Source organism: Streptopelia decaocto (assembly GCF_964273445.1).
Source record: "Streptopelia decaocto genome assembly, chromosome: 3".
NCBI lineage: Eukaryota > Metazoa > Chordata > Aves > Columbiformes > Columbidae > Streptopelia > Streptopelia decaocto.
Window position 1 is genome coordinate 53,870,742 of NC_138656.1, and position 14,535 is coordinate 53,885,276.

Below are 14,535 nucleotides of genomic sequence, written 5' to 3' on the forward strand. Positions count from 1 at the left end.
ATGGAAAAATTCCCAGTGGTTCAGACCTGCCAGGACTAATTAAACCTCAGGATTTCACATTTTTTTCTATTTGAAATTGAGTTTTGTAAAGCATCTCTGAAGACATGATTGCCATTATCTCTCTGAGGGCCCTGACTCACTTCATACCTTAGTATGATTTCTAGGGAGTAAACTTCATTTATCTTTAATTCATACAGCTCTGAAGTTTAAAAAGGGTTAATGAAAAACCTGCATTAATTAGTCTTTTGCCATTTGCAGCTTCCTTGTTGCAAACTTTGGTCAGAACCCATGAAAGGAGGGACAGGTAGTTTCCTTGAAGCATCAATGAAGAACAGGGCCCCCACCCATGAAGTGTTTTGCTTAGGTTTGTGGGCTGTATTTTAATAAATGCGGGGAAGTGTGTAGCTGGTGATGTTCATAACTGCTGAAGTTAATTTAGTGTATTTTCCAGGACCTTTCATCTGAATTTACTGTTTGGCATGCGTAGAACGACACAGCCACTGCTTGACAAACATCGATGGAGCAATAAACTGTAATTGTAATTCAGCTTAGTGCTTAGATGGTATATGTATTGCCCTCCAATACAGCTAGAACTTATCTCTTAATGCTAAGATAATTTCAAGTAATATTTTGACTCTTTATGAACACTTAACTCAGGTACGCATTGTACTACCGATAACATAAGCCAAAGTGAGCACAGCCATTGATAGTGAGCAATACCAGGTGTTTTAGAATGTGGTAATTGCACGGCTGGTGCACCCTGCCCATTGCATAGCTAATTTATGCTTCTGGGACCTAAACTGCTGTATTCCTTAACATTTCAACTCTATTTAATGGAAAGGTCAGTGTTTATTATTACCGTGTGTTCAGCAAGCGCCAGTGGCTGGTTCCTCATTATGCGTGGCACTCTACCCTTCGCCTATCCACTGACATTATTAATGTGCAGCTGAACTGTTGCAATAAACCCGAGTTTGTCTTTGCTAGCAAGGAGTGCTATCTACCATTGGCATTTCTTCAGTTAATTTAGAGCTTGCATTTGTTACAGAATTTGCTCTTTTCTCCATTTTGAGGCTCGTATTTAAGTATTGCTTCTGTTTAAAAGGATGCTTTTGTTCAAAATAGAAGAGACTCTTTCTTGCTTATGGAGCTGCACGGCAGTACTGTTTTCTTCTCATTTCTGCTCTTTCTAAAGATTTGCAAGCTTTTGGTTTTGGAACAGGAAAAATAGTACTTTAAAAATAATAGTAACTAAAAAAAAAACACAACCCCCAAAAATAGAAAACAACCCTCTCTCCCTCCATAACTGTGTTTGTGAAAAAGAAAATACAGTACTCATATATCCCTTGAGGAAAGAAGTTAGGCTGGTGCATTTTACTCTGTTTTTACTAAAGAGATGTCCATGTCTTTGTCCTCTGTGGCTTTGGTGCTATTTGGTAACTTCAGTAACTCAACCATGTGTCTAGAAGAGAGAATAAAGAAGGAGATGCTGTATATGGAAATATGTGCATTTAAGAAGGTTGAGAGTGGTTTTTGTTGTTCTTAAATTCCTATAGTTTAGTTAATATCCAACTAATTAATTTCCTCTGTTGTTGGCAGAGAATATAAATTTTCTTCCTATTTCACTTGCCAGATTAGGTCAGTGCAGGGTAGTGATGCGCTGTGTGTGTGGTGAGGAGATTGTTACTATTTTAAGAAAGTTTTTCCTTCAGTCCTTTATGTAGTCTGTACAAGGAGTTTGAGTCCCAGCTATAGTGCAAATAATTTGCCAAACAGCATTTCCCAGACATCTTATGGAAAGCAGTTCTGGAAGATTCCCAAACTTAAATAATTAAAAGACACTGCTTGGTATTTCTGCAGCTTTCTGGAGCTGGAATGCAAAACTGGCATTGGGATAAATGCTCTCCCCGAGGAGGCTGAAGATGCTGCAGAGCGGCACATGGGGAAGAAGAATTTTCCTGAAATATGCCTTTTTTTTTTTTTTTTAAAGCTGTATTCCTCTTTGAGGCCTGCAGTGATGGCAGGAGTCCAGCTGTGGTATCAAAACTGCAGTTTTAAAATTGGAAGGAGAGGATGGCTCTTAGCCACTCGTTGATTCTGTGCTGAATGTCTCCAAGAGAGTAGCCGGTTACAGGGATTCATGAGTGCAGAAGTCATCACAGAGCAGCTGGCGGGGACTTAATCTGCAGGTGGGTTTCTGGACAGTAACATTTCTACAGTGTTTGAAAACAGAAGTAGTTAATTATCTGTAATTAGTTGGTCTAAATGGGAAGTATAGTGTATATAAAGTTTTGCCTTCAGTGCAAATGAATCTGCATTTGTTGTAGGACGAGGTTTTGGGGTAAGCCTTTACTTTTGTTTTGACTTTTCTGTCTTTCTCACTTTTGCCTGCTTCCTCTAGAAGTTTTTACCAAACAACAAAAACCAAATCAACAAAAAACCCAAACAAACAAACAAAACCCCAAACCACCAAACTGGTAATGCTATTCTCTAGAAGTATATGTGGCATTTTTTTTGTTTTGTCATTTTTAGCATGGGCCAGCTATATAATGTAATACAGTAAGCACTTAATGACTGTTGGGTAATGTAAAATAGGAAATATACTGTGATACTTCATTTAGTTTCTAAGGTAACTTTGATTTGCAAGAATGAAGTAACAAGAAAAGTGACAAATACTGATACCCTACATTTTCATGCCACAGATTTTCTCAGGAGGACTTTTCCTGAATGGGTCATTGAGTCTGGCATAGCTGGTCTGACCAGTCCCTTTGACCATTGCAGCTTCATCATCTTAGTATGTGTGTGTTCTGTCATCTCAGTGATGTACCCAGATGTCATTAATTCACAACCTGAATGGCAAGTATTAACTGCCATGGGACTGTTTTTCATCATCATCATACTTGCATCTTGTGAGAGTTGACATAGCTGTTTCAGAATGAAAAGCTATGTTATGACACCAAATATGTTATTCCTGGGTATTTCATTTGCCATTTCTCTTTGAGATGGGGGTAAAAAAAGAGGAAAATAGAGAGAGGAACTGCAGAGTCTGAGTGTTTCAGATGTGCTTTATGCTGAATTTTTACAGAAGCAATAGAAGTGCAAAGCATATGTGTGTGTGTCAGTGTAATACCTTATTTCTGTCACTCTTGATGTTGTTTTATCTCATGTGATTGATTTGTGGAAATGTGTTGAACAGGGGAATGTGAAAGCCTAAATAGTTGTCTTGTTTAGTAAAAGATCAAGCAGATCATGCTCTCAAATGCCACTCTAGTTTCCTTTTGGGATTTGAAGATTTGCTGTCTTTAAAAATTGTTAGCTACAGAAAAAAAAAAAGTTATTGATTAATTTTACTAAAACCTTTGCAGAAGCAATTCTCCCTTTAACTTGCTGGCTTTCAGGGAAAACCAGGTTCAGCACTTTACTATGGTTCAAAATAAGTCCTTTGCATGTCCTGGCCTCCATGTAAGTGCTCCACAGAAGTTGGATTGAAGTGAAGCTATAGTTCTTGTTGTGGGAGAAAGTGGGAAGAGAAGAGAGGATGCTTTTAGCACTGCCCAAAGGAACTAGCTCTAAGAGGAGATAAACTCCAAACTGAACCTCTGAAGCCACTGATGTTTACTGCAACTCGGTTTTGTTTGAAATGGCTGATAGAAGTTATGTCTATCCAGGAACTAAAGTGTTGTGTGTGCACCTACACACACACACACACATGCATGTGTGTGGTGTTAGATTTCATGATACTAGCTAAATCAATGAAACTGCATGCCTGGAGCTAAGCCTCTGTTTAAATGAGGATAAAAAGAGGATATGGTCTGTCAGTCTGTCTGTCGTCAAGTTCTTTTCTTATGCTTTTTAATAACCCACAACACCTCCCTAAAGTCCTTTCATAGGTAAGGGAACAGGCACATATTCTAGTTGAACCTGCAAAAAAAAACAGGTGTCCAGGCTTGGGGACAACTGTGCCTGGTGGTCTGTACAGCTCCAGAGTGCAGGTGCCTTTGTTCTCCCTGAGGTTTCCAAACACTTTGGTGCAGTGACAGAGGAGACAACCCTCTTCTCCCTGTAGCCCCAGGGCCAGGTACTCCTGCTGCTCCCTCCCTCTGGCATGAACAGCCTTGTAGCTGCTCCATTTGAGCAGGAGCCTGTTGGAGGTGACAACAGAGCTGGGTGGCCATGGGACCACTACTCCTGTTGTCAGCATGAATGGGGCTTGGGAGTCTGTGATCCAGAGCCAGAGGAGAGAGGCAAGCCCACAGGTGGGCTTAACAGGGACTTAAAGTGACTCTGAAACAGTAGCCTGAGACTAAACTGGTTTGAAAATTAAGGACCTAAATCTATTTGGCACACTGTCTGTGATATCCTCATATTAGGAGTTAATCCTCTTGCAAGGATTTTGACTAGCATATAAAACAGATAACTATTTCATTACAGCCTATCAAAAGGATTAAGAAAATATTTGCAGGATATTTCAAAAAATAAATTAGGTTCTTTTAAAAGGTATCTTTTTCCTGTACCTTTAGAGGGAGAAAAACAGCAGATGGAAAATGCATTATATGATTGTTTCCTTCAGGGATTAATCTCTTGAATGACAAGAGCAAATATTTGGGGAGATATGTTTTGCCTGGGTTTGATGTGTTTATTCACAATGCGTATAAATATACTGTAATCACGTTTGCTGGCAATGTCAGGAAACATACTGTATTTCCACAACCATGTCTGGGTTTTGAGAATGACCTAGAGAGTACATGGCTAGTTATTATGATCTTGGACAGCTTTTCTAATTCATTTATTTTTGTAACCTGGGGTTTTCCACTGCACTGAATACTTGCTGACCTTTAATTTCATTTACTGGAGGGTGGGGAGGAAAGAGGAGAAAAGAAAGGCCTTAGGAAATCCTTTTCTCCACCCTGCCAAAGAAGGTAACTTTCCTTGTAAGTCTTGTTTGGGTTTAAAGGACGCAAGAAAAAAAACAAAAAACAAAAAACCAGATCATTTTGCATCCTTCATAAAAGCCAAATGTTGAAAGCAAAGTATCAAATATTTAGGAGCATTACAAATTTGATACAACCTCTGTAATAAAGGAGTATGTCAGGTTTATAAAATATTTGTAGTCCCTGCTGAACACTGAACAACCTTCATTCTGGTACATGATTATTTCTAATATACTCTATTTACTATTTCAATAATGCTTACTTAAACTGGGTATTTATAATAATGGATTTTGTTTTGTATTCATAATGTTTATACTAAATCATGTATCGGTTAAGATGCTTTTCTTCCTACTTAGAGAGAGATCATCCAGTTTTCTCAAATTGAAAGTATTCCTTCATGTAGTTGCTTACTTTTTTGCTGGATTAATTTAATCCACTCCTTTATTTCCACTTTAAATCAATACCAGGCATTTGGTTTAGTAACGCCTCTCTCCTGTGATCCAGAGCATTGAGTTTGTCAGCTACTTTTCTACAGCTGGAGAAAATCTATTTGTTCATTTCTTAACCTTTTGACACGTGTGTTTTTACAAGCCTTGCTGTTTTTGATGGAAGATCGAAGTATAGAGTAACAACTACAGAAGGAAACATCTTTTGTTATGATCAGAGTGTAAACTGAGCCTAATGCAACAGGGGGGAAGTATGCTTACACAAATGATTTTTGCACCCACTCACAGACACACAAAACCAAAAGAGAAGACCGCTCCTCTTACTTCAGTTGATTGCCTGTTGAATTTTGATGTGCTGTTATAAAAAGTGATTTTTTTTTTTAAACGAGTTTTATTCACGTATCCTGGACATACAACTGTAAGATTGGCTTGCAATTAGTTAAACTGCTGGGTCTTCCCTTCTAAAGCATGCTCAGCCAAGTTGAGACTACCCTTCTGTTCATGGCAGCAAGTGAGGTGAGTCTGAAAAGTCACAACCACTGACCTCTGTGTGAAGATCCTAAGAAGCCCTGAGTATTGTAGTAAGTAGGAAAGTACAGGAGTTTCAAGCATTGAGAGAGGAATTGGTTTACTGGATCTGCATGCTGTTTTCTAGTGGCATGCTGTCTCTGACACCAGGCTCAGGAGAGTCCCAAGTCACTGGTGCATGTAGGTGCTGAAGAAAGAACTAGTTTTTTTCTGTCTTCTGACTCCTGGAGTATTATACCCGTCAAAACTTTAGGCTTCAGCAACTTTACACCAATTCTATTTTTCTCACACTTGGAAAGGATAACATCATAGCAAAATGACTTAACCTTGTCCATATTTTCCCAGTAGAAGTGGAGGTTTGTATTAGTGTGTTGTGTCAACAGGTCAAGTTTTTGTCCCTTTCCGTTATTCGTGAAAGTAAGTTGTATTACCTGGCAACAGGCTGTGGTGTTAATAGATGTGTAAGTATATACAGAAATACATACATAAAGTTGAAAGTTTGGTATTTTGTTTTGGTTTTTGGTTGTTTGTTTTGTTTTGTTCTGTTTTGTTTTTCTCCTTAAGGAGCCGAGGGCTGTGCTGGAGGAGAGCCGGCCATGCCCCCGCTCGGGAGCACAGGCAGAAGCTGCAGCATTGCCCCTGTGCTGCAGTGATAGGGTGACCGCTTGAATCAGAAGGCTGAGAACAGCTGTCCATCTAAATGCGTTTGGCATGTCAAGTAGACAGACTTGTTCCAACAGCATAAGGAAGGAAGCTAATCTCATATGGCAGAGCTTTCTTTTGTGATAGTGAAGTTGACCATGGCCTCTGTAGGCTTTGGCCTAGCAAGGCTTACACCTAGTGCTGTTCTTAATGCAGCAAATTAAGACCTGTCGCAAATGGAAATGACACCCTGCACTGAGCAGCCATTTAATTTTTTTTGTCACCTGTTAAAGTCCACGAGTTATGAGTGTTTTCACGAGGTAAATATCTAGCTCCAGGACCTGTTTTCTTAAGTTACTGTACTCCTTCAGCTTGCCCTTGCCTCAAGCCCTGAGTGCTCAGCATTGACAGGGGACATCATATCTGGAAACCCTCAGCGAAGGGCTGTTCTGAAAACGGGGGCCTAATTTCTTTGCTGTGACATAGACCTCTACGTGAGAGGTGTGTCAAAGTTACCAGACTAACTGCAGTGCTATAGTTTTGTTATGTGTAGTCTCTGCCTTCACTGTGATGCTTTATTCCTATTTCTTAAAACTGTACTAAATGCCTTCCATTTCAAGTGGGAATTTCTGATGGGCTATATGGCTGCCATCGATCAATATCAGTTTTCTAGTCAAGAGCATGAGTAAGTTGTGACGTCAGATAATCCAGAGAAGCTCAACTGAAATTTTTTTTCATCACTGTGGGTTGTTTTTCATCTAACCAAACTCATGAGATGCACCTCAGAGTATCAGCTGCAGTGTAAGGCTTTACACTCCTCTTGCATCAGCTCTCTTGTTCTGAGGATGGGAGAGGATAAATCATTCATATTAAGGCTCAGGACTTACACACATAAAGAAAATGTGCCAGAGGCATTTAACTTTTATGGCAGGTTAGAATAGAATGCCTTTTTCAGAAGCTCTTTATTTAATTTTAAAGCTTTAGATGTAAACAGTAATGGGATATCAACTGAACATTTTAGGTGGCCTAGCATGTGATTGATGTGGCACATCTCAGTGACAAAGAACAGCTTGTCTTTTAAGTGGGTAAAAGATTCTCTTGGACTACTGATACCTAGTTAGCAATGAGAAGTATGATTGTTTGTTTGTTTGGTTGGTTTGTTTTTTATTAGTAGGATGACTTTTCTAGTTTCTGATTTAAATGTTTCCTTAAAACTCATATGGGAAAAGTCCCTGGTAAGCAGTTTGGAAATCTGAAAACCCCAATGTGCTTCATTCGTATCCCTTCTGTTCTCCTTTGGCAAGCCTGAAGATTTTTTTTTTTTTTTTTCTTAAAATGAGTCTGTTTTGTATGAGAACGTGGAGTTGCCTAGTGAATTACCTTTATTTAAACTACTAGTATAAGCTGTCACTTGCCATGCACATTCATCTCTGTAACAAAAGGGATAAATGGAGGGGGCAAATGGGAGTGCTAAGGAGGGATTCCTAGTTACATCACTATGTGCAGGTTAATATTACAGGCTCAAAGCAGAACCACCAGTATCGGCAATACGTTCCTAAACCAACTATGTTAGTTTGAAAAGTGAAAAGTAAACTTAAAAGATAAGAATGTCAATACAGGGGGAAAATGGTGGGCTCCGGTGTAACACACTCAGTGCATATTCCATTATTGTTTTCCTGTTTGCTGATAGTGATTATCAGGTCTTTTATCTTAAATATGCTTCTTGCCACCTTTGGATGTTAGAGTGAGTGCTGGCATAGTGAAACCTGGAGTTTGAACTATCCTTTTCAGGGCATATGGAACCTGATAAAAAAAATCCCTCATGGTCCCTCCAGTAAGAAATCTGGCAAATCCCTATAATATTTGTTTTGTTCCCATCCCTGTATGTCAATGTTAGCATGTGACTCCTAAGAAAATCGATAAAATGGAAGACCACAACTCAAAATCCCATAAATTGGCAGTAGTGACTGGTTAATAATACTGAGTGGGTAGGACTTCCATTATAGCTCTCCTATGCTTCCATCCTCCCACATCCCTTCCCATGCAGTATTCTTCCAAGACAGAGTAACTGGCAGATGCAAATGTATTAAAAACAAATTAACCACAGTATCAGGACTTTCTCTTGAATATTCTTCTAACACAGGAAATCCTTTCTCCTTTAGGCATAAATAAGTTACGAATAAAACACAACAATAAGAAAATCAGCGTATGTTAAATGTAGTGATTTAACTAGTTTAGTGTTTGTGCAATCTTTTAGTAAGCTAGATGTCTTACTTCTAGAAACACAATTTTTGTCAATGCTGTTCATTGTCCTAAAAATGGCTTTATATTGTTGTACCTTGAAAGGCAAATACTGATATTGAAGCCCCATCTTGATCATTCCAGGGGATCTGTGCTGTGCTTGTTGAGAGATGGTGTTATCCTTGTAGCTCTGACTCTACTGTATCTGGCAATTTTGCCCTTGAAGATCTCTTACCTGTGGTGATGCATTGGCAGCTTCTCTTCTGTCCATCAGTGTACACATGAACGTCACTGTTTAGCCATGGAGCTCTTTCAGATTTTGATGTTGCGTTTCTGAGTTGAGGTCAACTATAGCAATTGCCATGCAAAAGGTAGCAGTCGGTTTGGCTATTCTTGCTTTACTGTGTTCAGGCCTTCAGCACCAGATGCCTTTGTCATTCTTTTCAAAGAACTTCACTCTAATTTCATTGGGAGTGGAATGTTTCTCCCAGATTGTTTTTCTAACCTTCAAAATATTTTGCAATTAATTTATTATTGGCAGGGTCTGTGCAGAGTTTAAAGATTTAATGTTTCAAGTCCTTAAGTTGTAGGTTATAGTGAATATATATATTCAAAGAAAGATTGTTGGAGTGGAAATTGTATATCTTTTGGTGCTCTAGTAAGTGATGCAGATCAATTGCAAAAGGGACCTCTCCTCACGCTACTTATCCTAGGGAAGAATATAGCCATTCTTATGGTTTCTTGTATTGGAAGATAAATGCTTTTTGATGCAGAAATAAGTATAACTGATTTCATCCATAACTGTATATAGAAATTGATTATATGGTGGCCAACCACCATCCTTCTGTTTTCCTGAATAAAGTTAATGAAATCATTTGCAAACCCTGATTCACTTCAAGTGTCTTACTAAACAGTTATGGCTGATCAAGTTTGCATTTGGTTACTGATTTAAATTACACAAACATCACAAATATTTTGCCAGAATCTTTGTTAATAGAATATTTCAATAGCTACAGGATTTCTAAATAACTGTACAAGTGAGATGCTTCTTACTGAAATTCTGCTTATGTGAGTAATACATTATAGGTGATGCCAAAGGGAGAAAGTAGGAAAATGCCCAGCTAAACTTCTTTTAACCTGTGCCTCTTTGTAGCAAAGTAATATGGTAGTCCAGGTTTCCAAAGAGATGGGGATTTGAAAAGTGAGCACACCAGCTAATAGCTGCAGTAACAGCCTGAACGTAGTGGAATAATACCAGTGTAGTGGCCTCTCAGCGTGTCTCTGCGCCTCGGAGCTCAATAGTGAATGCGCAGCATTGTTCGGCCCTGAAAAGTCTCGGAGCTCCTGGGATGTTAAGACAGACTGAGGGGAGCTGATTTTCAGCCTGTGTGTAACAGGGCTGGAAGCAGCGTGGGGGCAGTCGGCCATTCCACCCCCTGCCCTCCTGCTGGACCAGCTCCCTCCTTGTAGGTGGTGAGTCCCCTGCAGGGATCTTACAGCTCCGCAGTCTCCGGATGGGAGAAGACAAGAGAGAGGGGAAGAAGTTGTTTTTTTCACCTCGCCTCTGTTTGATGAGGTTCATGGTTGAATGTTAAGGGAAAACTTCCCCTGGGGGAAGTTAGAAGGCAACATTTGAATTTAAGGAAAAGCACAGGCGTAACAGAAGATAGTTCACTGAGGATTTACAGCTTAACATTCTTAATTAGATCACAGGTTTTGAAAGAAAAATGCTTTACTATGTGAGGTTTTTTGAAAATAAACCAAGACCCTGAGTAACTCATGAGAATGGCTCTTAAATGCTAAACCATGCACCAAATTACCTTGTAAATTCCTATGCGTATAGGGTATGCAGTTCAGAAACCTTTGATATTCTCTCTAGAAACAGGAACAACAAAAAGAATTGTTTTCCAGCACAGCTTGTTGGGAAAACCCTGCAGTTCGACCACAGTTACTACATCCTCCCTCCCTTCCTCCCTTCCTCAGCCCCTTCCACAGCCCCCACCCCACCATTTTAGACTGTAGTGTTGGCCTTTGTGGCCAAGTTTCTCCAAGTCTGGGCTGTATGTTTTGGATTTGAGACTTCTGTTTGGATCCCAGCTCTAATATTCAAATAAGGAGGGATTTGCTACTCCTTTCTCACAGAAAACAAGCAAGTGGAAAACCCAAACGACAAGAGAAATGGTAGGATTGAATGTCCCTATCTGGAAGAAAGACACAGTGTGAGGGAGAAATCTGAGAAAACTCCTTTGGCTGTAATAACAGGATTTAAATAGGGGTCTAAGTTTCTGCTTTCCCTGTCTCTGATCGAAACACTGAGAAAGCTCATCTGAGCTGTTTACTACATACCGACAGTTGTTTGGGCCACATGGATGGATTTAGATGTTGTTTATTGTAGTTAACAAGCAGTCTGAAAACTGGCCAATGTAAAAGTGTTTGAAGGCTGCAAAAGAGGAGTCATATAGCACTAACTGTAAAAGTCAGGAAAGCAGAAGGATGGTAGCAAACAGTTGTTACCTGATGTCTTTTCATGAATGTTTGAAATTTCTCCTGTCTTGCTGTAAAACATTTTTATGCCCCTCTCTTGTTTGTATTTGTCAGGGTTGTTTTTTTTTTTTTTCCTCCAGATTGACAATACACTGCATAATAAATGCTCAATAGACATTTGAAGAGCCCTTTTCACTGACTTTCTTTGTAGGGTATTATATGTGTGTAAAATTCAATTAAAATACTTCTGAAAAAGAATGTTAGAGAACTGTAATACTTTTAAGTCCACAGGATTATTTTTCTGTAGCTGGTGGTAAAGAAGGCATAGGGGGGCTGCAATATCTATAACTTAAATAAAATGACTGTCTTTCTGGTTTGAATTAAACATGTTATTGTTCTAATAAGAAGGAAGTGCGGAGAAAGGCCGATGACTCGGTAAGTCATTGGCTGTGAATTATGCACAAAATGTTCACTGTAAGCAAACCCAGGCCTCTAATCTGTTTACTTCTTGCCCTGTAGCTTCTGAAGTGCGACTCTTGGCACTGTTAATCTTGAATACTGATATGTTGGTAAGTAATGCAGACGGTAACACCATCTGTACATGGGTGCAGAGGCCATGCTGCTCTGTACACCAACACTGCAGTGATCTCAAATAATCTCAATTCCTTGTTTGCTTCTTGCATACAAAAGCTCTAAGGGTAGTATTGCTTGTTTGAGACAGGAATTTTGTTGTTCTCAATGGTTTGCCTTAATGAAGTAACATATAAAAAATAGTAGAAGATATTGCATGCAGTCCAGAATGGCCTTAAAGTAACTCTGAAAGCACTGTGAAGACAATTCTTCATCACAAACATGGTTCTGTTGGAGTGGCTTTCACTGAGGATAGTTTAATGACTAGAAAGGGAAAGGAGGAGTAGGGGAGGACCAAATCAAGGTAAATAGCAGTCAGGACGTGATAGGATCATCAGCAGAATATAAAAACTGAATATTTGAGGTGACTGCGCTTTTACAGATCTCCTGTATGTGGTAGCAATAAGACACCTTGATTTTTCTGCTGTGACAAGTTATTTTGTTGCCATTTAGCAGTCTTGATCTTGGCCTGGGCTATCTAAAATACCATACTTAGCTACAGAAGCAACGTGGTGAGAAGAGCTGTGGTATGTTGTATTTCTTTGAACCCGAACACCTGCTTGGTTTCTTTTTACTTATTTTCAGGTAAAGTGCTGTAAGATTTCAAAATACTAATTATTGTGTCCTGCAAAAATCTGTCAGTTATTTATTAACTCCCAAGTCCTTTAACTGTCACTGAATTTGTTCCCATTGAACTGGGATTTTGATAAAGCTGTTAGTTTACTGTTATAATGCCACCTTAAATATAAGACCTAATGTTCCCTTTTAGCAGGATAAGCATGAGAAAATGACTGATGACTTGAAATGCCAGAGCCAGTCTGTGATGGAGCCAGATCATTAGTATGTCTTAGTTCCAACGTGGGTAGAATTTAAGGATTCTTCTCTCCAAGATGTAAACATGAATACAGCTTTCTGCAACTTTTATTCAAGAGAGGAAACCCAGAAGAAAGTTTTTATTTTTTTTTTTGTAAATGCAAGCATCTGTTAGTATGAGTCTGGCATTACTATTTCAGTTCTGTTTCAAAATTGTAGTTGCTAAACTTCCTGAGCTGCAGAGGAGGTTCCAGTAAGTGTCTCCAGTTCAAATGTAAATTGGAGAAATCATTTAGCCAGATTTAAAGAAAAACATCAATTATTTAAAGATTTGAAACTCAGTTCTATTTGGCATCTAACAAAGTCAGCGGCTATTCCAGAAAACTGGCTTTTACAAAATGCGTTATTTTTTCAGGCAAGATTTTCACTGGGAAGGTTTGGAAATCCACAGAAAATTCAGTGGCAGAAGTGAACAACAGACTTAAAATGAGTTTAAAAGAACTAATCTGTTTGTGCTAGATATTGTAGTTATGATTTCTTGTTAAACTGGAAGAGATGAATTGTGCAAAGATGCCTTCTGTGTGGTTACACAATTACATTTTCCACTGTAACTGTAAGACTGATTCCTGGATGCTGTGTTTCCTTCTACTGGAACTGTGCATCCCTCTCTACAGTTTATTTAGCTGGCTTTACATTGCTAGCTATGAGAGAGTCCAAGAAGAACTAGAAACCAGACCTGGCGTCCAAGCACTGTTACAGTGATGTAGTGTAGGATGGAAAAATGTTAGTGATGTGCCAGCAGCAAGGTCTGATCCTGTGTGGTGCTGGGTGGAAAGAAGCATCCATATGGATTTTCATTCAGGTCATGGCACTGAGGTTTGAGTGTAAAAATACCAAAACATTCAAGCAGCATCATATTGAATGCTTACTGTTTACTCCACTGAATGCTGCCAGCATGGGCAGAGAAGAGAAGGGTGTAAAAGCTTTGATTACATTATCATCTAGGGTATTATGCTTCCATACGCAGTCATATCTACATGCCTTCACTGAATTTTCATTTGCTCTGATTTAGAATAGAATAGAACCAGGCCATCTTTTAAAAAAAAGAGGAGAGAAGTAAGCCTTCAAAATTCACAAGGAGATGGAAAATAATGCTTTTAAAAGGCCTATACATAGAGCATTGGATCCATATGCTCTATTTGTGTTGCAGTACCTCAGCAGCATGTGATGGCTGGTTCCTTTTGTTAGGTGTCTCTGCAGTACTGTATACAGATTAAATAGCTACTGCATTGCAGAGAGTTATTAATACATTACATTGCACTTCCACTGAAGATGTCAGTGTGTCCTTAGGTCTGAATGTACCCTGTGGTTGAATTATGGGTCTTTTTTTAAATTTTGCTGAGGGTAACTTATTTCTTCAGTAAATCCTTAGCCAATTGAGAATTATAGAATAACATAATTCCTAAGCTCTGTAAACTCTACTTATTGCTCAAGTTTAGAAAAATAAAAACTTTTTTCCAAAATAAAATAAAAACAGGTCACCTTTCTCAACTCTTAATTCTGATGCATTAATAATGTGGTCTTATGGCACTGTGCACACAATGGGAGGGAGCAGGAGACGGGGCAGAGAAATGGATGCTGCTCCTAAAAGATAATGCAGATAAACAAAAGCCACACTTGGAGGATATGAAATGCTAGAAAAAGAGAAGTGAGGCAAAAACATTATTTTCCTGACATACCTGTGTACTGTTTCACTGACTATGCACATTAGACAGTAAAACAGAAGGCTTTTGAATTTCTAGTCTCCTGCAGTGACAGCCCTC

General features: G+C 39.0%; 1 protein-coding gene across 6 annotated transcripts in view; it reads left to right on the plus strand.

Moving 5' to 3' along the window:
- The window catches only part of PLEKHG1 (pleckstrin homology and RhoGEF domain containing G1), a 123,992-nt gene that overhangs the window by 50,309 nt on the left and 59,148 nt on the right, over positions 1 to 14,535 (plus strand). The window contains exon 1 of one of the 6 annotated variants that reach the window (XM_082049907.1): positions 2,168 to 2,186. The exons of the other annotated variants lie outside the window; for them this stretch is intronic. The gene's annotated coding sequence lies outside the window, so the exon portion shown is untranslated. Of the gene's footprint in view, positions 1 to 2,167; positions 2,187 to 14,535 lie in introns of those variants that run through there. 6 annotated transcript variants of the gene reach the window in all.